This window comes from Acomys minous, assembly GCF_964271855.1.
Source record: "Acomys minous genome assembly, chromosome: 6".
Classification (NCBI taxonomy): Eukaryota; Metazoa; Chordata; class Mammalia; order Rodentia; family Muridae; genus Acomys; species Acomys minous.
The window spans coordinates 81,225,760-81,249,257 of NC_140487.1; the positions used below are offsets into that span (position 1 = coordinate 81,225,760).

The 23,498-nt window shown below is 40.2% G+C and overlaps 1 long non-coding RNA gene across 1 annotated transcript in view; it reads left to right on the forward strand.

Moving 5' to 3' along the window:
- Positions 1 to 9,569: 9,569 nt before the first annotated feature.
- LOC311600667 overlaps positions 9,570 to 23,498 on the forward strand; it is a 50,858-nt gene continuing 36,929 nt past the window's right edge. The window contains exon 1 of the long non-coding RNA XR_014780308.1: positions 9,570 to 9,609. This is a non-coding gene — a long non-coding RNA (uncharacterized lncRNA). The remainder of the gene's footprint in view (positions 9,610 to 23,498) is intronic.

The window sequence follows — 23,498 nt, forward strand, 5'->3', positions numbered from 1 at the left end:
CCTCCAGGCATATCTATGAATGCAATTTGCTACTCGCTTCTCCCTCACAGTCTCTGCTGAGTGAGCTCCTGCCCATATATCCCAGAAATCCTGGTGCACATTCCTTCAGGCGAGTACTTGAAGCTTGCAGCTTCTTTGAGGAGGAAATACTGAAATTTCTAAATGTAACTCTGGAACCCACATAGAGGCAGCTTCTTCCCCACTTTATAATGTTATCTCCAATATAGCCACTCCCTCCCATCAGGCAAGGATTTTTGCCTGAGCTACATCTGAAGACATGTCCTACTTTTCTCTATTCAGAGTCTGTGGACTTGTCTTTTCCACATCTAATATCTGTAGGAGGGACAGGGAAAAGATCTACCTACTAGGGCTACATCTGTTCTGTGCTGTCCTCCATTACTGACTGTCATTTATATTAGCCCTCAACTTGAGTAGTAGTTCCTTAGACCTCCAAGCTGAGTACATCACATTCTTTGTCCAGTGCCCCATTCCCCTTGACCTCACCTGTGTCTTACCACTAGCCCAGTGATTTCCCTTCTAGCCTCCTTGGGCCTTGCTTACCTGGGATGAGCCTTCTACATCAGCAGAATGTCTAAGACATCCAACATAGCTTGCAAGATCTGCATAGATGCCACACAGGCGACCAAGAACCTATAATCCCAGCCCTTTTGAGAAAGAAACAGGAGGATTCTGGGTCATTCTAATCTTTATGGTATATTCAAGGCTAGTTCAGGTTAGGAAAAACTAGTATAATATGATTTTAAATGTCACAATCCCAGCACTTGATAGGCAGATGCAGTTGGATTTCTGTGAGTTTGAGGTCTACAAAGAGTGTTCAGGACAGCCAGGGCTTTGTGTAAAAGAGACAACTTGCCTCCTAAAATAAAAGCAAAACAAAGCAAAAGCCAACAAAAGAAGAAAGAAAGAAAGAAAGAAAGAAAGAAAGAAAGAAAAAGAAAAAGAAAAAAGATTTTACATGTCAGCCTGGCATGGGGCCACATACCTGTATTCCCAGAACTCTGGGAGGCTCAGGAGATAGATATCTGTGAGTTTAGGCCTGTATCATCTACAATATTAGTCCAGGTAGCCAAGGCAAAAGAGATATCCCACACCTTTTAGAGATTATTTATTTATTTATTATTTATTTGTACAATATTCTGTCTGCATATGCACCTATGTGCCAGAAGAGGGTACCAGATCTCATTATAGATGGAAATGAGCCACACTGTGGTCTCTGGGAGCTGACAATGCTCTTAACAAGTGAGTCACCTCTCTAGTCCTAAAATCCCTTCTTTAAAAAAAAAGTCATTGTGTGTTCATGCAAGCCTTTAATCCCAGCACTTGGGAAGGAGAGACATGTGAGTTTGAGACCAGCCTGGTCTACAAATGAGTTAAGGACAGCCAGGGCAACACAGAGCAATCCTTTCTATTAAAAACAAAACAAAGCAAAACAAAAATAAACCTAAACCTAAAACAAACAAACAACTCCCACAACAAAAAACAAAACAAAGATTTTAAATATGTTAAATGTCTTTATTGAAGCTTTCCCTTAGTGGGCTTTGTTCCTACTACACATGTGTTCTAACATTCAGCCATATTCCATGTCATCTATTTCATGCTGTTAAATTTTATGTAGAGATAATGATTCTTCATGCAGCCAACTGTACCCTGGAATGTGGTCTTTTGTGCTCAGCACATGAATTGAGTTTCCAGGTATGGCTGCTGTATGAAACCTGGTTCCTACTTTGCATATATCTCTATTTCTATATTTGTATATCTATATATCTATCTTAGACATTCATTGTCAAATAGACAAGACTGAAGCAACCACATTGCTACTGCATTGGTTCCAAGATCAGCTGTGACTTGTGGCTTCTGTGCATGGACACTTCCCCAGCACTCCTTGTAGGCTAGAATCAAGAAAAAATTCAGTTCATGTAACTGTCAAACCATATTCTATAAAATATAATTTAAAATATTGCAAAGGGATTAAATTAGAAAGAAGATCTTACCTAATTCCAGAATGAGCCTGGAAACATGGGCAGAGCCAGAAGGATCTAGAGTTCAAAGCCAGCCTTGTTTTGTTGAGACCCTATCTCTAAAAAGTCAATAGAACAAAGGAACTGACATATAAATTCCCATGTAATGACCATTTCTCATTAAAATCAAATTATATCAAATATAAAATTTCAAAATTGGGAATGTAACTCTAGCTTGATAGAGATAAAGTTAGCCCAGCATGCAAGAAGCCTCCTTATGGAGGTGGGTTACTTACCGGATATGAACACTGGTGACAGAGCTATTTTTCTCAGCAGGGTAAATCTGAAACTCCAGGCTCAGAGGCTTTGGTGTTCTACTGAACCTCCTCTGAGCCTTTTATGCACCTTCCTCTTTGCCCTTCCACATGTAGCCCGACCTCCCTCCCACAAGCTACTGTCTGATCGGTCAAATGAGTCTCTACCCATTTAATATTATTAAAGATTCATTTTTTTCCTACTGTTGGTTGGTTTCATAGGTGAAATCAAGAACACTGAACTGGAAGTCAAGATACTTCTAGGCATGGTGGCACTGGCGTTTAAATCTCAGCACCTGAGAAACAGAGGCTGGCACATCTTTGTGAGTTTAAGGACACCGTGGTCTACAAAGTAAGTTCCAGGGCACACAGGCATACACACAAAGAGACCCTGTCTGGAAAAACGAACAAATGAACAAACAAAACAAACACCAAAAACGAAAGTCAAGTTTCCATTGTCTGCTTGCTTGACCCATATTGTATGTGTATTTACATACACTTATTTCTGTATGGTATATTTTAGTGTGTGTGATTTTAGTGTCTGTATGTGTATTTGTTCCAGGGTGGTGTTAGTGTTTGTGTGTGTGTACTTTGGTGAGCAGTGAGTTTTCTGCTAGTCAAAGTTTACATATGGAGATTTTTGTCTCAACCCTACAAAAGCAACAGCAAAAGAAAACCCAAAACAAATAAATCCACACAAATATGTTGCAGATATGAAAGTTTGAGTTGGGTGGTGGTTACCTGTAGTTCTAGCTACAGGTTAATTTGAGACCACATCTTGTCCATGGAGTTCTAACCATCATGATCAAGAAGGATACTTTCTCTCAAAGTGTGAAAATCAACAGCAAAGCATAAGATGAAAATCGAACAAACAATAAAGGCTTATCAATACACTTGTGTTATCCCAGCATGTGATGCAATCTTTTAATTTCCAGATGCAAACTCAGAATCTCTGTGTGTCAGGCAAGTCTGATCCACACAGTGACAACAAATTTCTTTAGCCATGCATATTGCACATGCCTTTAATCCTAGCCGTCTGGAGGCAGAGGCAGGTACATCTCTGTGAGGTCCTACACAGGCTAGTCTAGAGGGAGGTTTCCAGAACATTCAAAGCAATACAATGAGACCATTCTATGATATTCTATCCTAATGTAATCCCTGAGGGTGTGAATTATAAAACCTGTCATTGATCCTCAGGGATTGTGAACTGTAAAAATATAATCTTTTCTTTGATCTAGTTGAGTCCTAACTCACACCTTTAATCTAAGACCTATCTGTACACAGGATTTAAAAGAGTTAGCCCTAGGACTAAAGACAGATGCATACCAAGTACTGGGATTTAAATGGGGACCACCACACCCAACTCATTTTAAATGTAGGATTAGAAAGCAACTAATTTATCAGGATCTATTTGTGTCTGCTAGGATTAAAGACATGGTTTATCATCACCCTGATCACATTTTTTATCTTAGCTCTAATTTCTCCAAATTTATGGAGACCTAGAAACAAGTTTGAACTGTATCCGCATTTAAAGTTACTTAAGACATATAAACTCTCTCTCTCTCTCTCTCTCTCTCTCTCTCTCTCTCTCTCTCTCTCTCTCTCTCTCTGTTTTCTTTTTCAACAAAGCATTTCTCTGTGTAGGTTTGGCTGTACTGGACTCGATTTGTAGACCAGGTGACCTCAAACTCTTAAAAGTTCTCCTACATCTGCAACCAGAATGCTGGGATTTCAGGTGTGTGCCACTGATCCTGGCTTAACATTTCAGATCTCTTCACTGTGTTTTTCATACCAAACCAAAAACTATCCTTTTTATTTAAGAAGACAACTTTAGTCTTATATGTTAGCTTGAACTGAATGACCAAGCTGTCTGATGACCTTTCTTTTGGAAATCTCTCTTGTTCAAAGCTAATCTTTATCAATTTGATGGTATCCATGCCTTTTCATCACCTGTGGAAACAAAGGCAAAGCTTCTTCCCAAAGGAACCAGGAATGTGTATCCTGGTTTACATTCTGGGGTCAGCACATTTTTAAAATACACAGGATGTTTTAATTCAGCAGTTCTTTCTATTATCCAATGTCTCTCTGCAGATGTTGTTTCTTTTTCTTTAGCATTTAAAATTTTTTAAAAGATTTATTTATTATTTATACACTGTTCTAATTGCATATAACACCTGCAGGCCAGAAAAGGGCACCAGACTTCATTATAGACAGTTGTGAGCCACCAAGTGGTTTCTGGAAATTGAACTCAGGACCTTCAGAAGAGTAGTCAGTGCTCTTAACCTCTGAGCCATCTCACCAGGCCTGGCATTTAACAATTTTAATTTTAATAAAACACTGTGCAGTCAATCTTTGAGAAACTCCATTACCCTTTTCTGTTTGAGGTAAGATTAGGTCTTTCTATATCCACTTGTCCTTTAGGACTATGTGGTATACCTGTAATATGCTTTATGTTGTAATATGCAAGAACTACTTCATTTTACTAGAGACATATGCTGGAGCATTTTCAGTCTTAATCTGTATATGTTTTACAATAATTACCATAAATTCTAATAAATGTATAAATGGAGAATCAGTCCTTTTAGGGCTTGAAGCAGCTGCCCATTGAAATCTTGAATATATATGTCTAATGTGATGCACATACTTCAATTTTCCAAACTCTTCAAAATAAAACACATTCATTTTCCAATTTTATATTAAAGGTGTGTGTTAGGGCTCAGCCACACCAAACAAAAGACATGTATGTGTTCAAGGTTCACAAAGTCAGGGATCACAATGGGATCAAAGAGAAGTTTTTATAGTTCATAGCCTCAGGGACCACAATGGTATCAAATATCATGCAACATGAGACCCTGTGGGGGTGTAGGCAGAGGTCTTTATTTTAAAAACATGTGCAATTCCAGCATGTGGTATTAGCTCTCCTAATACCAAGGCAGGGGGACCTCTCTAAGGTTCTTGCCAGTATGATGCATACAGTTAGAATCTGCCAAAGAACAACACCAAATTCCAAGCAGAAAACACTGGTGCCTTTCTTGAAGAAAAAAACAGTAGAAACCTGAGTGCATCAAAGAGCCTTTTATCATTCCCTGACCAAGTGACCCTCAAAAAGGTTTCATGGTTAAATGCACTTGCTCTAAGCTTGAAAACTCAAATTTGATTTCTGGAACCCAGGAGGAGAACAGATACCTAAATGGTTTCCTCTGACTTCCAGAGGTGCATTGTGACAAATAGCCTACCCACTAATAAGTAGAAACCAAACAATGGCAGGAAGGTGGTGCGTGATTTTATTCCCACCACTGAGAGGCAGAGACAGGCAAATTTCTGTGAGTTAGTGGTCAGCCTGATGTACATTGTGACTTCTGAGACAGTCAGAGCTACATAATAAGACCCTGTGTCAAAACACAAACACACAAAAGTCAAATAACATTTGGGAATGTGTTATCTTCTTAAAAATATGGGGCCTGGGAATCAAACATACATGACCATGCTTTGCACATGTGCTTTTGTTTTCTAAGCAAACAAAAAAAAACCCTTTCAGTTTATTTAAAAAAAACATTTTTTGAGAATTTCATAAGTACTGTTTTACATCTTTTCTACCCATTCCTTTCCCTCATCCAATAACTGTTTTATTTCCCTTCAATTTCCTTTCATCTCATTATATCATCTAGAGAAATTAGTGTTACACACACACACACACACACACACACACACACACACACACACATGCACACACGAACTATGAAAACATGTTGTGTCCCTTCAGTCTTAGGGAAGACCTCTTGGGACTTGAGAACATATCAGGGATCTAGACCTAAAGATGAATAATTCTCCTCTTTTTATCAATCATTTAATCCCTGTAGTTCTTTTTTTAATGTTTGCATTTTAAATTACAGGTCTAGTATACTTTACAAATACTTTTCTTCTTCTCTTTTCTTTTTTGGTTAAATCTATTTTAAAAAGTATATTCACATTAAATCCCAATCGTAGCCCCTCCCTTGTCTCCCCTGATACTTCCTTCACGCCCTCTTACTCCCCTTCCATGCCCCTTCCCTAGTCCTCAGAGAGGGTGAGTCCTCCTGTATCAAATAACCCCACCCTGCCCACTCTCATCATAACTGTCAGCATCCTCTTCCTCTGTGGCCTGTTAATGCACCCTACCAGGGGGAGGTGACCAAAGAGCAGGCATCAGAATCCCTTGCTCATTCTTAGCTCTATCCTAGGTCTTTGGGCTGTCTGACCTCTGGTTTCTTGTCCTCCATGCCATGTAAGCTTATTCACATGACATGAGTCTCAAAAACTTCTGAAGTGCTATCTCTTCTTTCTTCTCTTTGGGACAATATCCATTAATCATAACGAAGTTTGTGCTATTATTTTCATAGTGTGAAACAGCAATGATAAATTCTTTTAGATTTTATTTGAGAATATTCTTATTTTACTTTCATTTAGAATATCTCTGAAAATGTACTGGGCTCCTAGTAATTTTGTACATATATTGGGTACAGTGCGACAGTCCAATATATATGTCAAATAATTATTCACCAGATCATGATGACTGGAACAGTCATCATGTTAAGCATTTATCATTTCTGTTGGGGACTTTCAAATGCCTCAACTAGCTTTCTTGAAACAAGCATTCATTGCTAACCAGCCATGATTATCACAGAATAGGTAAAACATTAGTGTTTTTCCTAGCCAGTTGCTAAAGATCTATTATCAATAGTGTACAATATGCTTAAAAAAGGAAAAAGCAGAAAGAGACTAAAGTATGACTTTCAACAGATGGGACTGTTTATTAGAATACACAGCAATGGGAAGCCTTTCTACCACAGGAAATTGAGGGTCTGCCAGAGGGAAAACCTGGCTGTGACCCTTTATAAGGGTACAGGAAATTTCTTGGGAATAAGATCATTGTTACAGTTGTAGCCTGTGTTTCTCTCCTGCAGCCTCTCCTTCTTGAAATTGTTTGCCCAAGGTAAGACTGTCTATATTGGCAGACAAGCTGTCCCAACACACATTCCTTTCTGGGCTGAACAATAACTGCTGAATATAGTCTTGTGTAATTTCATAAGAATTCCATTTTACAACTGAGGCACTGCATCATTCTAAATCCTAATAAACACAGATAGATGGAGAGTAGGAGTCTCAAAAGAAGTGAGAATTGGCATCAAGAAAAGTGGGGACCATGGATATCACCTCCTTTTTACCTGTTTTGAGCTGAGGAGGGTCATTGTCAGATTTTTGTTTCCAGGTCTGTTGAAGAGAGAATCCTCTGTTCATTTACCTAGAAGGGCATTTAAACTCGATCAGCTGCAATGGCTCATGAGATTGCCATCATGTATTCATGAAGAGACTTTTGAAAAGTAATCATTAGGGAGCAATAAACAGATGATTTTGTTACAGAGAAAATCTAAGAGACCAGTACTCCTAAAGGCAGAGCAAGGGGGAAGAGTAGAAGTAGGAGGGCCAGTGAGAGAAAGTAGGTATAGAGTTGATTTGGGTTAATGGTGTCTAATCCCACTGCCAGGAGTGCTGCTGCTCCTAAGTGAGCTAGGAGAAAACAAATAACTATAGAGCATCAAAGAAATTGAACAGGAGGAAACAAAGAACTAATATGAAGAATCCTCTCTGGCCTGGAGTGAAAGGTTTCCCCAGAGCATCTGAAAGGTGTTTTTGCAGTTGGATCAGGAAAACTGGGGCTATTGTAGTATGACAGGCTTTATCAGAGCTTATATGGTATATTTTGTTGAAAAAGGGGGAAGTTTGGTAAGTAATTCATTTAAAAGACACAATCAAACCAAAATATGGGGATAAGGAAGAAAGTACTGAACAAGCGGATGAGCCAGAAAGCAGGGGAAGGCTTATGGCTAAATTTTATCTTTTCTCTATGTCTTTAGGCTGTACCTCACTATGCCAGGATGGCAGGCTTTGTCCCAGGTGAAAACAGTCTTGCTGGGCTTTGCCCCTTTGCAGTTTCTGTCCCAGGTGAAAGCAGTCTTGGTGGGCTTTGCCCCTTGGAAACACCACAGATGCTCCTTGAGATTAACCTTGACATAGACTGGGTGGAACCATCCTGGGCCTGAAATTCAGGAAGTGGACTGGCAGACTCCACCCAGATTATTATGGGATTATGATGAGAAGAGACTGGCCCTTGCATGCTCGAGACAACCCAGGCAGAGGACGAGAGGAGGCAGCAGGTTCAGACTAAGCTGGAGTTCATGTGGATCAGGAAAAAGATCAGCGTACCAATTGGACCAGCACACAGGCCAGAGACCCCTAGGAACCCATCCCATGGAACGGATACCAGAAAGTTCACTCTTATTTCCTTTAACCTTTTTTCCTTCTTGTGTAAAATAATGGGGTTGTATAATAAAGTTTAATTGTTAAGAAACAGGGCCAACTCTTCACACTGGTTAGAACTTGTTGGTGTGGAAGCAGCTTGATTTGTGTAGGAGGGCACAAATGGCATCTTTACCAGTGTCCAGACCTAACCTTGGAGTACTGCAGCACCTAAACTTAGAGACATTCTGAGGCTCACCTCACAGAGGCAACTTGTGTCTTCTATGTAACAAAGATTTTTTTCTTTTCTTTTCCTCTTTTCTTCTTTCTTTTAAGTTTTTTTTTTAACTTTGGAAGCAGCTCTTCATATAGTTCTTTTAGAAAATCCATGAAAATATATATAAAAAGGTGATTTATTAAAACAAGTTAAGGCTATGGTCCAGCTAATCCAACAATGGCTGACTATGAATGGAAGGTTCAAGAACCCAGTAGTTGTTCAATCAATGAGACTGCATGACTCAGCTGATCTTCTGTATGCAGGAATCACTAAGAAGTAGGCTCTAATGCCAGTGAAGGAAAGAACCTGTTAGTGAGAGTGAGATTAAACAAAGATATGGTGAGCTTTTTTCTTTCATGTCATCTATAAAGGGTGCCATAAAAAGGTGTAGCCAGATTAAAGGTGTGTTTTCAAATCTCTAAGATCAAGATTAGATCTGAGTTTCCAATTAATAGGATTTTTTAAGAAGCAATAATCCCAGCCTAGTAGTGGTGGCACATAACTTTAATCTTAACACTTGGGAGACAGAGGTGAGCAGATCTCTGTGAGTTCCTTGACAGCCTAGTTTACAGAGCAAGTTCCAGGACATCCAAGACTACATACCGTGAAACCCTGTCTCAAAAGAAAGAAATAAAGAAACAAACAGACAAAGAAAAAAAGAAAATGAAAGAAAAAGTATCGCTTATAGGTGAGGCTCACATATGTGCCCAGCAATTTGGGTTTCTTTCCTTCAAAGAGGAACCAGCCCTTGGGTCTATCGAAGGTTTGAATTGCTCTTTGTTTCTAATTTGTTGGTTTCCGCTGTGAGTTTGATTATTTTCAGCTGTCTACTCCTCTTGAGTGTATCTGCTTCTTTTTTTAGGACTTCCATATGTGGCATTAAGGTGCTTGAATGACATGTTTCCAATCTCTTTATGAAGGCACTTAGTGCTATGAACTTTCTTCTTAGCACTGCTTTCATCGTGTCCCATAAATTTTGGTATGTTGTACCTTCATTTTCATTGAATTTAGGAAGTCCCTAATTTCTTTCTTTAATTCTTCTCTGATCCAGTTAATATTAAGTAGAGAGTTGTTCAGTTTCCCCATGTGTGTAGACGTTGAAAATTTTGTTGTTGTTGTTGAGGGCCAGCTTTAGCCCATGTGGTCTTATATGCTACAAGGTATTATTTCAATCTTCTTGTATCTGTTGAGGCTTTTTTTTGTTACCAACCTATGGTCAATTTTGGAGAGGGTCCCATGAGGTGCTGAAAAGAAAGTATAAGATTTGTTTTGGGATGAAAGGTTCTGTAGATATCTGTTAGGTCCATTTGATTCATGACATCTGTTAGTGTCATTATTTCTCAGTTTAGATTCTGTTTCATTGACTATCATTTGGTGAGGTGGTTGAAGTCCCATTATTAATGTGTGGGGATTAATGTGTTGTTTAAGCTTTATTAATGTTTCTATTACAAATGTAGGTGCCCTTGTGTTTGGGGCACAGCTATTCAGAATTGTGATGTCATCTTGGTTGAGTTTTCCTTTGATGAGTATGATGGGTCCTTCCTCATCTCTTTTGATTAATTTTAGTTGAATGTTTATTTATTTAATTTATTTGTCTTTAGTTTGTTTAATTTACATCGCTATTGTTATCCCACCCCTCATCACTTCTCGATCATACACTCCCTCCCTCATACTGTCTCCCTCCCTACCCTAGTACTCAGAAAAGTGAACCCTGCTCTTATAACATCTGATGTCAACCTCTCAAGTCTAATCTCGTCTGTCTGTATCCTCTTCCTTGTGGCCTGGCAAGTCCATCCTACCAGAGGCAAATAATCAATGTGTGGGGGTCAGTGTCTATGTCAGAAATAGTCCCTACTCCCAAGATTATTGAACCCAGAGGGTCTAGGTCAAACCATGTACAGTCCTTAGTTGTTACATCATTCTCTACAGCATCCTCTCCCTCTGCCCAGATTTGTTGGCTCCATTCATCTCCTTTTAGAACTCCTGATCCCCTCCTGGTCCCTCTTTTCTCCAACTCTTCCATAAAACTTCCTGTGCTCCACCCCAAAGTTTGTCTGTGTTTCTCAGCATCTGCTTGGATCTCCTGCTGGTTGGAGTCTTTCAGAAGACCTCTATAGTAGACTACCTCCTTGTTTCTTCTCTTCAACTGCTTCTGATGTCTCCTTCATTTTCCCTTCTTAATGTGAGTTAAGCATTCTCCCTAGGGTCCTCATTTTTATTTAGTTTCTTAGGTCCATGTATTATAGTGTGGCTATTCTGTATTATTTGGCTAATATGCCCTTATTTATTTTTTTAGAATATAATTTTTATTAGTTACTTTCTTACATATACACTTATATTATTACACCTATATAAAATAAGTTACATACAGCAAGAAGAACCACTGAACAATCAGGAATATATTCATGTTACATTCATCCTGTTTTGGCTGTTTGTATTTGGCAACACTGAAGAAAACTTTTTCCTATTTCTGTGAGTCTAAAATTCTGAATGTAACTCAGTATCTACCATATCTCATCTCTATCAACTTATAGCATCTATCTAGACATAAAAACATCTTAACCCCTAAACACATAAGCTTAATTGTGAAACTAACTTATTTGGTCTTCAACCCCATCAGAGACTTGAGAAGGAGTAAAAATAATTACTTTAGTAAACAGGAAGTGCATGTTAACAGCTTCCAAATTAAAAAAAAATGACAGAGACAGTTTGCTGCCTGGAGAATCACCCATAACTCTCTAAAACGTTGGAACATCATCTTTGGCCTTCTGGTCTAGTATATCTGACTGACATTTCTGAGGCAGAGTTTGGCTGTTGCCTCTAACTGCATCCAAGCTTGCCAAGTTTTAGGCAGAATTCTGTCAGTGGTCAAAACGAGGCCATTTTGCCCCGTGGTTGATTTGCCATATTTGAAGCCATCTCCATAAGGAGGTTCATTGATGTTAATCATCATCTTTGAGGTAGGCTGGGTGTTGCCAGGAGTTAGGATATCTTGTCAAAGAATCATTAAAATAATGTAAACATTTTAAATGCCATATTCTGTAGGATATTCTCTAAGTATTTTACCTTATTTGTTGATAGAATCATACCTATGTATTACATCTAGGATGCATATTCTTGTGATATAAATAGGCTAATATTTGAAATGGCCACAATTTGATAAGTTGACAATTAACTTGTCTAACTTACTTATCCTAAATAGCCTGCAATAGGATTTTTAAAGAATTGGAGGTAACTCTTGTATTCTGCTTGAGTGATATGGGTACAATACCTCATATTAGAGTGTATATAATGTGTGTGAAGAATAATTTTAAGTTTGAATTTTATATCAGTGTATCAAAAATAAACTTATTTTGCATGAATATACAAATTTCTATATCAGTGAATTGAATATAACATTGTGAGCACATCTAAGGCCTTAAGTTGAGGTATCAACTCAATAATCTACTTTTTCTCCTAGCATCCTTATATATTTCTATATCTCCCTTCTTTCTTTTCAGACCAATAATAACCTATAATCAACTCTCAATGAAAATAAACATCTGAAGCTCAGGAAAGCAACCAAAAAAACCTATCCACCTACCCTCAATGGAAATTGGGTGTAATTCTCTTAGTGTTTCTTTTGGCTGATTGGGGACAAATAATACCTTTGTAGAGGCCCAAATAATATTGGGGAAAATGGTTAAACAAGATAGGAATATAATTTTTGGTCCAGTTTCCTAAATGTTGAGAACTTCCAGGCTTAACAACAGTCCTGTGTATGACAATCTGAAATGCTTTACCAATTGGGACCAGAAACTTTCTTTGAAGCTGTCTTTGGAGGTGTCTCGTTCTGATGGAGAACAGCAACTGAAGGACTTAGTGCTGGACATGAAGATTGTACGATGTCAGCATCCAGCATGTTGAGAGGAATACATCCTGTCAGGTCTGATCCAGTTTCTAGGTCCTGTTATTTTGTTCTGAAAACAATTTCTCACAAGTATTACACCATCTTAACATTATAACTTTATGGGTGTGCAAGGTGCACATAGCAATTAAGGCTAGTTCTCTGCTGTTTGCATGAGCAGAAGAAAGACATCTGTAAATATTCGTTCATGCCATATGAAGAATGGCATCTAGTCCTAGATCACATGTACTCTGTAACAAATAAGAGGCATTGACTATGTGTAGACATTCATGTCTTAGCCTGTTTTAGAGCTATTCCATGTAGTGGGATTAGGAATATAAGTTACGTGCTTGTTATGCAGTTTTATTTTTTAAAATTTACATCCAGATTGTAGTCCCTTCCCTCATACTCTCTTTCTCCCTCCCTCCCCTAGCCCACCGAAAGAGGGGCTCTCCTCTTTTAACATCTTATTCCAGCTCATCAAGTCTCATCTGTACTATCTGTATCCTCTTCCTCTGTGATTTGGAAAGTCCACACAGCCCAGGAGAAGTGATCCATATTTGGGGACCAGAGTCCATGTCAGAAGTAGTTCCTACTCCCCATATTGAGGGACCCACAAGGAGACTGTACTGCCTATGCACTACAACTGAGATGAGTGTCTAGATCCTCACCTTGCATTGTCCTTGTTGGTGTATCAGTCTCTGCAGCAACCCTCTCCCCCATTCAGATTTTAAAATGTATATTTTATTTATTGTAATTTATTCACATCACCTCCCAATTGTTATCCCCTCCCTCTTTTCTTCCCATTACCACCCTCTTCCTCTTCTGCTTATTCTCCTCCTCTAGACCTCTGGAAACAGCCTATAATTAGAGTAGTCTGCATCCCCTTCCACTGTATGTCCACTAGGCTGTCTTGCCAAGGAGCAGTAGCCAAGTAATAGGCTCCGTAGTGCATGCCAGAGGTTCAGTAGCAGTCCCGCCTCGCCCCATGTGGAGAATCCACAGTTTATTGGCTACATCTGAAAAAGGGGTCTGGGTTCTTTGCGTGCATTGTCCTTGACTGCAGCATCATTTTGTGGAGACTACCCCCTCCTCCATGCCATCCATCGTACCTCTATCCATAGGCTTTGGTGGTCTTCCTGTGTAGCTCCTGCTCCATCCTGGATCTCCCATTCCCCAACTCATAATAATTCCAGCCTAGTAGTGGTGGCACATACCTTTAATCTTAATGCTTGGGAGACAGAGGCGGGCACATCTCTGTGAGTTCCTGGACATCCTAGTTTACAGAGCAAGTTCCAATACATCCTTATGGAGGTGAGTGACTTATCTGATATGAACACTGAGACAGAGCTATTTCTCTCCACAGAGTCATCCTGCAACTCCAGGCTCAGAGGCTCTGGTGTTCTACTGAACCTGCTCTGAACCTTTTCTGCACCTTCCTCTTTGCCCTTCCACATGTAGCCCCACCTGTCACCCACAAGCCCCTGTCTGATTGGTCTAATGAGTCTCTACCCATTTAATATTGTTAAAGATTGATTTTTCCTAATGTTGGTTTATTGACTCAGACCTTCACATGTGAAATCAAGAACACTGAACTGGAAAGTCAAGATTCTGCTGGGCATGGTGGCACTGGGTTTTAATCTTAGCACTTGGGAAACAAAGGCAGGTACATCTCTGTGAATTTAAGGACAGCGTGGTCTACAAAGTGAGTTCCAGGGAACACAGGGATACACACAAAGATATCCTGTCTGGAAAAACAAACAAATGAACAAACAAAACAAACACCAAAAAAAGAAAGTCAAGTTTCCATTGTCTGCTTGCTTGACCCATTTTGTATGTGTATGTTCACACAATTATTTATATATGGTATATTTTAGTGTGTGTGGTTTTAGTGTCTGTATGTGTACTTGTTCCAGTGTGGTTTTAGTGTGTGTGTGAGTGTGTGTGTGTGTGTGTATACTTAGGAGAGCAGTGAGTTTTATGTTAGCTAAAGTTTACATATGGAGATGTTGTCTCATCCCTGCAAAAGCAACAACAAAAGAAAACTCAAAACACACAAATCCACTCAAATATGTTGCAGATGTGAAAGTCCGAGTTGGGTGGTGGGTACCTGTAGTTCTAGCCATCAAGAGTTTCAGTTGAGACCACATCTTGTCCAAGGAGTTCTAACCATCATGATCAAAATGGATACTTTCTCTCAAGGTGTGAAAATCAACAGCAAAGCATAATATGAAGGTCAAACAAACAATAAGGGTTTATCAATACACCTGTGTAATCCCAGCATGTGATGCAATCCTTTAATCTCCAGAAGAAAACTCAGAATCTCTGTGTTTCAGGCCTGCCTGGTCCACACAGTGACAATAAATTTCTTAGCCATGCATAGTGTGCATACCTTCAATAGTAGTCAGGAGGCAGAGGCAGGTACATCTCTGTGAGGTCTTACCCAGGTTGGTCTAGAGGGAGGTTCCGAGGACATCCAAAGCTATACAATGAGATTGTTGCATGACATTCTATCCTAATGTGACCCCTGAGGGTGTGAACTATAAAAACCTGCCATTTATCCTGTTTTGATCCCTGAGATTGTGAACTGTAAAAACAAAATCTTTTTTTTTTTTTTGATGTAGCTGAGCCCTAACACACACCTTTAATTGAAGACCTTTCTGTGGACAGGATTTAAAAGAGTTATCCCTAGGATTAAAAACTGATGCATCCCACATGCTGGGATTAAAGTGTGAACCACCACACCCTACTCATTCTAACTGTAGGATTACAAAGCAAGTAATTTATCATGATCTGTCTGTTTTTGCTAGGATTAAAGATATGGTTTACCATCACCCTGATCAAATTTTTTTTATCTTAGCTCTAATTTCTCCAAACTTATAGAGACCTAGAAATAAGTTTGAACTGTATCAGCATTTAAAGTTACGTAAGTCATATCATCTCTCTCTCTCTCTCTCTCTCTCTCTCTCTCTCTCTCTCTCTCTCCTTTTCTTTTCTTTTCTTTTTCAACAAAGCATTTCTCTATGTAGGTTTGGCTGTACTGGACTCGATTTGTAGACCAGGTGACCTCAAACTCATAGAAATCCTCGTACATCTGCAACCAGAATGCTGGGATTACATGTGTGTGCCACTGATCCTGGCTTAACATTTAAGATGTCTTCACTGTGTTTTTCATACCAAACAAAAACTATCCTTTTTATTTAATGAGACAACTTTAGTCTTATGTGTTAGTTTGAACTGGATGACCAAGCTGTCTGATGATCTTTCTTTTGGAAATTTCTCTTGTTCAAAGCTAATCTTTATCAATTTGAATGTATCCATGGCTTTTCTTCACCTGTGGAAACAAAGGCAAGCTTCTTCCCAAAGTAATATACATCCTAGTTTCTATTCTGTGGTCAGCACATCTTTAAAATATACAGGATGATTTAATTCAGCATTTTTTTTTCTATTAACCAATGTCTCCCTGCAGATGTTGTTTATTTTTCTTTAGCATTGTTACTTATTCTACCTTTATGAAGATTGTAGATGTCTGATGAAGCTTCAAACAAATGAACAAAGAAATAAAAACCTATTTTGTTTAGGAGAAAGAGCTCCACTAATCTGTGATACAAGAGTGGGTACTTTGAATGCAGTTAGAACTTATACTGGCTTAGAAAAACTGATAGCCACAGGTAGTTGCATATGTTTCTAGAGAAATTCAATTTGGTAACTGTAGGTCGCCCCTGGGATATGAGTGTCCTTTTGCACCCTTGGATCTATCTTGACGTGTCTTGCCCTGCTATGGTGGTTTGGTTCATAGTTTTCTCAACTATGTTGGGTTTTCATTACTTTTCTCCATAGCAACTTGCATAGCACATTTGGACATACAACTTACAGGTCAGTTCCAACTTGATACCTCACAGTCCTGTGTCCAAAGAGTGTGGTGTCTCCAAATGGACATCTTACTTCCAAGTTCTGGGATTCAGCCAAGGGCAAAGGCAATAGGCTATATACTTTATAATGGTCTCTTAGACTAAAGTGACAATACATATATTACATGAATATAGACAAACCTTCATATACATAAAATGAAATAAAAATAAGTAAATCACTAAAACATGTGATTTAGAGATAATTGAACTTTTTTTCTATTCAGCCTACTTTTGTCCCCTTGATTTAGCTAATACATCAGGCACAATATTGAAAAGGAGTGACGATAGTGGACACCTCTGTCTCTTTCCTTACTTCACTGGAATTGCTTCAATTTTTCCCCATTTAAGGTGATATTGGGTTTCCCATATACAGCTTTTATTTTGTTGAAATATGTTCCCTGACCCCTAATTTTTCTAGAAATTTTATCATAAAAGGGTGATCTGGGAATTGTTAAACGATTATGTCTTAGCCAAGTCTGGTGGTTAAAGCCTTTATTCCCTGCACTTGGGAGCCAGAGGCAGGTAGATCGATTTAGGGTCAAGCCAAGAGGGAACTACAAAGTTAGTCCAAGACAGCTAGGAGTACAACAGAAACCCTGTATTGAAAAAACAAAAATGAAACAAAAAGTTTATTTCTGCTTCTATTGATATGATTATGTGACTTCTGCCATTCAGTCCGTTATGAGTTGTGCTTTGTTTTTACATTTATTGGTCTCTACATGTTGAGTCACCCCTGCATTTCATGGATAAAGCCAATCTTTCATAGTGTATAATCTTTTTACATGCCTGCATTCTGCTTCAAGTATTATAGTAAAGACGTTTGGATCCATATTCCTCTAAAATCTTGAAATATCATTTTCCGGAATTTTTTTTTCTTTTTACCTGGTTTTGCTATTACTTTGATGCAGGCTTTGTAGAAGGAATTTGGGAGTGATCATTCTGTTTAGTTTTTCTTTCCCTTTCTCCCCAACTTCCTTATTATTGGTTTGTTTTATTTTGTTTCCAAATGTGGACTTTCCGTGTATCTTTGGCTGTCCTACATCTCTCTTCCTGGACCAGGCTGTCCTTGGACTCAGAAAGATTTCCCTGCCTGTGTCTACTAAATGCTGGAATTAATGGCCTGTACCTGCCCACCAACCATAAATTAAGAAGGATTGACCTAGGCTTGCTGACACAGGTCTTTAGTCCCAACACCCAGGACACAGTGGTAGCGATATCTCTGTGAGTTTGAAGCCAAACTGGCTTACAGAATGAGCTCCAGGAGAGCCAAGGCTACACAGAGGAACCCAGTCTCAAAAAAGAGTAAAATTATACCCTTGAAAAGCATTTTACATTAATAGACAAACTAGATAGTTAAGTCCATAAAATGATCCAGAGAAATGACTCCTTCTTCTCTGTTCCTAGTGTGAGGTCATTACAGAGTCCTTATGTGGCAGTACCCAGGTCCAGTCCCCTCCGCAAGAGCTCTGGGGTTGCCACAATTGGTAGAGTGCTTGTCATGCGTGAAGACCACATAGTTCTCAGAACCCCACAAATGGGGCAGAGGAGCACACACCTGCAATACACCACCCTTTAGAGACAGATGGAAAGAGATGCAAGGTCAGCTGGGATCCATTCCTTAGCACATGGAACCTGTGTCAAAACCAAAAAACGCAAAACAACAACAACAGAAACAACAAACAGAGGAGGAAAAAATGTATCATTCTTCTGCTAGCCTTTTCAATGCAAAACTGTTTTTCAGTTTGTATAGTTTACTTTACATTGTAAATATTTAGTTTCTGGCACTGATTGGACCTAAGTGGAACAAAGCTGAACCTGGTAAGGGAGGTGCTTGCCAGAGGCTCTCATGCTGACATGAGTGAAGTGACAGCTTGGGGCACATCACTGACTACTTCTCCAAGATACACTGTCCAGGTGCTCTTGACACCGGGCCACTGCTCTCAGTTGTTGGTTGGTTGGGACAGAACTTCAACTTCATCATTTATCCCAGGCTAAGGCAAACATTTCATTCCTCCTGTTCCTGGCTCTTGTTATAGCACATGTGTATCCACTCTCTAAATCAGCTTCCTTTGTTGATTCCACCTTCTGTGGCCAGTGAGCTGAGCTGATCCCTTCATGACCCCCTCTGCCTTCCTCTTCAGTCTAGGCTTCCAGGTGAGCCCACCACACTGGGAAAGGCAGTACTGGAAATGGAGCACAGTGCTTGCTGCATGCTGGGAAAATAATGTCAACTAAGCTCACACCATCCTCCTGCCTCAGTCTTCTGAGTAGGTGGCCCACCAGTGGTCAGCAACAGCATACAGAGCAGCTCAAGAACTCAGACACAGGTTCATAATGGAAAATGAGTCAAAGGTCCTTTGAGAAGGACATCATCAGATTTATATTTCAGACATACCAAGAGGAACAGGCATGAAAATCTCAGTGACTCACTCTCAGAGGTATGTTTTTCATGTATGCTAAAACTCAGTCAGAAGTGGGATTTTACCCCATGGTACATGGCAGCTTGAAAACAAAGAATTGCAGGTATTTCAAACCAATCCTTGGCACCATAATGAATTCCAGGTCAACCTTAGGTACACAGTGAGAACTCACCTGAAAGATTAAAAAACTAAGCACATAAACCCATCAAAATCAACTCAATGTTTGTGTCTTGGAATACTGAATAAGTTCATGTCAATCATTCTAGTCTAAATTCTTTTTCTGGATGGAGATCTGCCGAACTCTACCTGTCAGCGATGTTTTTCTAAGAGGTCTCTGTGTGGGGGAGAGTATCTCTCTAAGTTTTTTCTCATGGTTTCTGTCTTTGTGTCCATATTTTCGAGGATCCTTGTCCTGAAAATCAGTAACAGTCAGAGTCCAGGCCCCACCCACACTCCTGCAGCTGTCAGGTCAGAGGATCTAAGTGCAGTGCACGTAATTAAATTAAAACTAGCATCACTAGGGTTGAGGGTGAGGGCAGGTGAAGACTCTGAATAGGAACATGGCTCTGTTGAGGAACAGCTTTCAGGAAGCTTCCCAGGGATCTTCACCTACAATGCTGTTGAATCATGTTTAGGGAAGTCGGTTTTTTTTTTTTTTTTACTTGTACCAAGTAAGCCTGAGGTGAGAAACGCAGTGCATTTCTGCTTGACAATGGACAAGGAGCTGTACTACTGGGCTGTAGAAGAGGCACAAGGAGACACCCACACGCCTCAGACTAGAAAGATGTTGAATTGTGTGTTCACTCAACAAAATGCACTGTCCTAGACATGATGTTCATTTGGATAGACTGACTTTAGGACAAATGTGATCTGTTTAAATGTCAGTCCAACACCAACCCTCTGCAGCACCATTTGCTAAATCCCATCTCTTGTTCTCTCCTTAGGTTCCTGAAGACCCTCCTGAAGACTTATCTGTCATTCACCGTGAGTTCTCATAGTCATAGTTGGATCACCTGTCTCAGTGCCTGGACTTCTGTGAGCTCAAACCTCTAAGGCTGAGATCTGCAATGCTCTCTGCAGTATGAGTTGACCCACTTGCAGCTCTCCTGGAAAGACTCACAGATACCCTTGAAACTCGAGGCTTGGAGCTGTGTGGTGTGGGATACCCTCATTACATTCCATCTTGCCTGCCCTGCTCATCAAGGTCAACATCCTTAATAATGACAACTCCATGCCTGTCCTGAAGGAGCTTCTGCTCCACTCAGCCAGTCTGAGCCAGTCTATGCAGTTGTTGTCCCCATTTCCATGGAATGCTGTGACACATGGGTGGAGTGCTCATAAAGAGATTTGTTTAACTATTATTTCTGAGCTGAATAAAATCCGCCAAAAGGCAGCACAAAAGTCTCCCTTCTATGGGAATCCAAAAATAGTATTGTACACTATGTATCCTGAGCTCGGAGCAGACTTTGTCCCTGTTGGATGAAAATGGGGGAAGATTGCTTCTGATATTGAGAACCTGAAGCCTAGTGTGGTGAGTGGATGAGGTTCTTAGTGGACACGCTAACATGAGCTAGGATATGTCAAAGTCCTCAAGGCCTTAGACAAATGGATGCTTACTCTATGCAGAAAGAACCAATGGTTGCTTCCTTCCCCTGATTAAAGAAGCTTGAGATTGTCCCCACTGAGACCTCCTCCAAAGTTTGGTACCCTCACTTCAGCTGCATATAGTAATTGTACTATGTGTGTCTCCCACAGAGGACACTGCCCACTAGTTCCCAGCTTTTCTCTACCTGTGTCTGTAGTCTCTTCCTTTACCAGTCAGCATAATTCTAAGGCTGTGCAAGCTCTGCCAGTAGAGAGACTGGGTTCTCATCAAGGGGCCCCAGAGCACCTTACTTCTCACTGTGTTTAATGTATTGCAAGGAAATTGTTGTGCAGCAGGTTCACATCACAGGGACTGCATTTCACATGGGATGAGGGAACAGATGTCTTAGAGGTAGAAAGACAATTGTTCATTTCTAAGTGATAACTTGGAGACACAGACACTATTATGAACTTGCTAATGTTAATTCATGTTATATTGGTAGGAGAAGATTTTCAAAAACACTTGCAAAGGAACACACTTAACCTGTCACCTGCGAGATTGCTGTGCAGTGTCTTCCACAGTCACTGCCCTATTCAGCTGGTTTCCATGTTCAAGGTCAGGAGAATCATGTGTCTTTGGTGAAGAAAAGACACTGTGCTGTTTTCATCAGCAACTGAAGCTGTGAGACTCCTGCATTACATATAATGGACTCAGACTGACATTCTGTCCTTCTCCCAGGCTGGGTATCTGCAACTTCTGTGTGGCTGCCCAGCTGGTTATGTGCAAAGAACAGTGAATCCACTGTGATCAAGGGGACCTGCTCTCTGAGGAAGGAGGTTTTGCAGGATGGCAAGGAATTGAACTTCAGGGTGTTCAGTCGAATGGGGTGCTGGGTGTCCATCAAAGATGGCTGAAGCACTGAGTTAATAACAACCCAGAACAAAGTGGGATGAGGTCTTTCTCTTCTTTTGCTTCTGGTTTCTTTTTTATTTTCCTGTTCTGTTTTAAATAGCTTCACATAATCCAGGCTGCCCTGAATTCATTATCTTTCAGTCTGGTCATCCTGAGTGCTGTGCTTGCTACCCTGTTTCACCTGGCCCGGCTTGTAAGCCACATCTCTGTGGGACTTTATTTTTCAGTGCTCCAGCCTTCTCGCTGGCCACCTTCAAATTAAGTCCTCTGAGAGCTGAAAAAGTCATTCTCAGTTTAAGGAGGAGATCTGCATTGCTGTTTTTCTTGTTGTTGTAGCTCCAGACAGGGCTACATAACCTTGTCTATCCTGAAACTTGCTTTATAGTATAGACTGACCTTGATCTCAGAGGCCCACCTTCCTCTGCCTCCTGAATGACGGCATTGAAGGCATGCACTGAGCCCAGCTCTGTCATCTGCATCCTTACCCTGCAGTAGTGACAGCTGTCTGTCGGTGTGGCCTTCCCTGAGGCCAACCTTATGCTTCCTTTCTGCTTTACCATTATAAACCAAGAGAAGAAATGTGCAGCATTCCATTTTCTTCAATTTCAGTTTCTTCTTAAGAGATAAAACTTACTTGACAGGACCGTGGCTGTGTGCTGACTGACTGCAGGACCCTTCAGCAAGTATACTCCACACAGAAGTAAAATGGGAACTCAGAAAACACGAAGACAAAGACCTCTCAGACATATTCACCTCCTAATTAACCCTTGTTGGAAATTGGAGTTGGCATTAGTTACAGTATACAAACTTCAGAGCTGCTATCTGAGTGGGAAGGGCACAGTAGGGAAACAGGTTATCTCTTTATACTTCCAGAACAGTGTGTTATATATTGGCTAACATGTGGTCTTCCCACAGCCCAACTCCTGTGGCAGGAAAACATGTTCTAACACCACCCAACAGTTTTAGTCCTGTCTGACAGCAGAGAATAGGAGACCCCACTGCCTGGTCTACTTGCAAGGTGGCCACCGAGAACTCCCAATCCTCATGTGCCCTGGTCCTTTAAGATCACTCACAGTAGGGCAGAGGGGGCTGGCATTCCCTGTAGAGTGGGGTACAGTCTCCTTCCCTATTTTGCCTCATCTCCTTAGAGCCTACTTGCTGCTGGGATTTAAAGTGTACACCCCATGCTGGGATCTTTATTTTCTAAAATTAAAGGAAATGACATATAGATAGTGAGAGGACAGCTGTAATTGAAACAGATCTCTGAGAGTTGGAGGCCAGCCTTGTCTAGAGCACTAATAGTAGGATAGCCAAATTTGTAGAGAATCCTGGTCTCAAGAAACAAAAGAAAACCAATAAACTCTCAAACAAACTAATTAACATTGCTTCAAAAAACAGAACAAAACAAAACCAACAACAAAACCCTTTTTATTTATCTTTGAAGCAGGAAGTTCTAAGTGAGATAATGTGAATATCTAAGAGAATTTTAAACATAGTGATATGTTGGCGAATACATCTAAACAGAAAATGTCTAGATTTCATTATTACCAGGGGCAGAGAAACACAATCTAGCGTTTGGAGGAGGGGTGTGTGGAATCCTATGTAGGCAGAGCTTCAGAGAGGTTCTGGGTTAAAACATGCATAATTTGGATAGGGGTGTGGGTGCCTAGAACGTAGGTTGCCAAATGCTCTTTTGTTCAACTTTATCGAGACAGGGTTTCTCTGTGTAGCCCATGATGTCCTGGAACTCACTCTGTAGACCAAACTGGGCTCAAACTCCCAGACCACCACCTGTTGAGATTAAAGCCATAAACCCTCACCACTTGGATGCCACGTAAATTATTATAAAAAATTAGTATGCATGACTCAACCCATATGTGAGAAGAGCTAAGTATAGATTGTGGTTGCCTGCCTCAAACATATATTCAACCCAACACT